The sequence below is a fragment of the Nannospalax galili genome, unplaced genomic scaffold (assembly GCF_000622305.1).
Source record: "Nannospalax galili isolate Female #2095 unplaced genomic scaffold, S.galili_v1.0 C49499811, whole genome shotgun sequence".
NCBI classification, from domain to species: domain Eukaryota; kingdom Metazoa; phylum Chordata; class Mammalia; order Rodentia; family Spalacidae; genus Nannospalax; species Nannospalax galili.
In genome coordinates this window covers 1-2,013 of record NW_008480017.1, presented here as the reverse complement: position 1 = coordinate 2,013, position 2,013 = coordinate 1, and the positions used below count along the sequence as shown (strand labels likewise).

Below are 2,013 nucleotides of genomic sequence, written 5' to 3'. Positions count from 1 at the left end.
AATTTTGAACTTTGTTCTATTTACAAACTAAACTGATGAAAGTTTGAAGGAAAAGGTGTGGAAAGATCAGACGTGAACAATTGCATCAGCATGGAATGAAGGGAGTGGAACTAAAGTAGGAGGGCAAGGGCAGAGGTCCACATATAAACACATCAACTGAGCATCAATCTCTTTTTAACTAACTAAAATACCTAAATATTCCTTTGTGTTTGTGGGATGAGGTCAGATTCTTTGAATGAGATTAATTTTACTACACAGTGTTTGATAGACACTGAATAATAAAGTTTAAACACACTTGAACAGCATGGTGGGGATTATAGAACATGGTATTTATAATGTAAAATACAAATGAAACTGTAGGGGTACCACATTTTAACACTAAGCAATTCTTGTATATGAAGATCTAGGAACCCTGTCAATAATCAATAATAATAATGTTATTTAGTTAATATTAAAAACAGCTAGCATAACGTGAAATTGTAATGTGTTTAAATAAATTTGATTTTATTTATAGTAGAAAGCTCTACTGCACACTTAAAAATTAGTAAGACTGTATTTTTATAAAAAAAAAAACGTTGTCTTTAAATAATATGCATATATTCAATCTTTAGAGTTAGAAAATTAATGGTTTAAGAGACTGGAATTCCTGAGCATTCTAGGGCTTCTAGGTTGAAATCATGACCTGAAACAATTGGTAAATTTTCCTTTTTATTTTGAAGTTGGGGGACTGCATTTCAAGAGACAGTTACCCAGATGGCAACATCACATGGTACAGGAATGGAAAAGTGCTGCAACCCCTTGAGGACGGTGGGTATGAGGGAGTGCTAGATTCAGATGATCTGTTTGGATCATCTATAGTCTAGTCATTCTATGGGCTGCTATCCAGACTCACTCTATGCTGTTCTCTTCTGTATCTACGATTCTATGCTTTAGTTATATTAAATGACCATTAAATCACTAAGTGACTTTTTAGATACCATTTTATCCCTTATACAGAAGAATCAGAAGCAGAAAGAATTATTTCTATATATGGTATGTTCTGGAAGTTAATTAAAATGAGTGGGAGATAGAATTCCAGGATTCTATTTTTGCCTGTATTTCTGATTCACAGTTTTGAGAAGACATCCTACTGCACTCCATGTCAGTTTCCCCTCCTGCTAAATACAATTAGAAGGACAAAATCACTTCTAGAAGGTGTTAGGATTTGTAATTAAGGATGATGATTTTCCAGTGAAAGAGTCTATCATTACTGTCCTTTTTAAGATTCTATCATTACTGTCCTTTTTTTTGTAGTGGTGGACATAATTTTTAAAAAGGAAGTGGATCCAGCTACTCAGTTGTATACTATGACTTCATCCTTGGAATATAAAACAACCAAGGCTGATATACAAATGCCATTCTCCTGCTCTGTGACATATTATGGACCCTCAGGCCAAAAAACAGTTCATTCAGAACAATCAGTCTTTGATATTTACTGTAAGTAACTGAATATATATATATAGATATAATTGTGTGATTTTAGCATTATAAAAATAATTTTCAAATACCAATAATCTTTGAAATCCAAACCCAGGTACTCTTCAGAATGTACTGCCAATATTCACCCCAAATTATAATATTTGAATAATGTTTTCTTCATTAGGAAACTCAGACGGAAAAATATTTAATTGCTTTATAGCCTCCACTATTTACCATGCTTTTATGAATGTTTTCTTATTCTGTGAGGTGCTGAATTCCTTAAAAATTGAATCACTAACTTGGTCAATTCCCTCCAGCAATCTTCAGCCTAAACTCATTGCCACAAATTATGACAATTTTCTAAACAAGTGATACTAACTTACTAAATACTAAACTTACTAGCTTACTAAATACTAATTTAGCTAATACTAGCTAACTAGTTAGCTTTACTAACTTACTAAATACTAACTAGTTTCCTAAATGTAAAATTATCATTTAATGATGGGATTTATTTATTTATTTATTTATTTATATTTATTTATTTATTTTTCTTTT

At 31.5% G+C, this 2,013-nt stretch overlaps 1 long non-coding RNA gene across 1 annotated transcript; it reads left to right on the top strand.

Moving 5' to 3' along the window:
* The first annotated feature begins 716 nt into the window (after positions 1 to 716).
* Positions 717 to 1,425, top strand: LOC115069152. The gene is made up of 2 exons (XR_003848441.1): positions 717 to 807; positions 1,294 to 1,425. It is a non-coding gene; the product is annotated as an uncharacterized LOC115069152 (long non-coding RNA).
* The last annotated feature ends 588 nt before the right edge of the window (positions 1,426 to 2,013 follow it).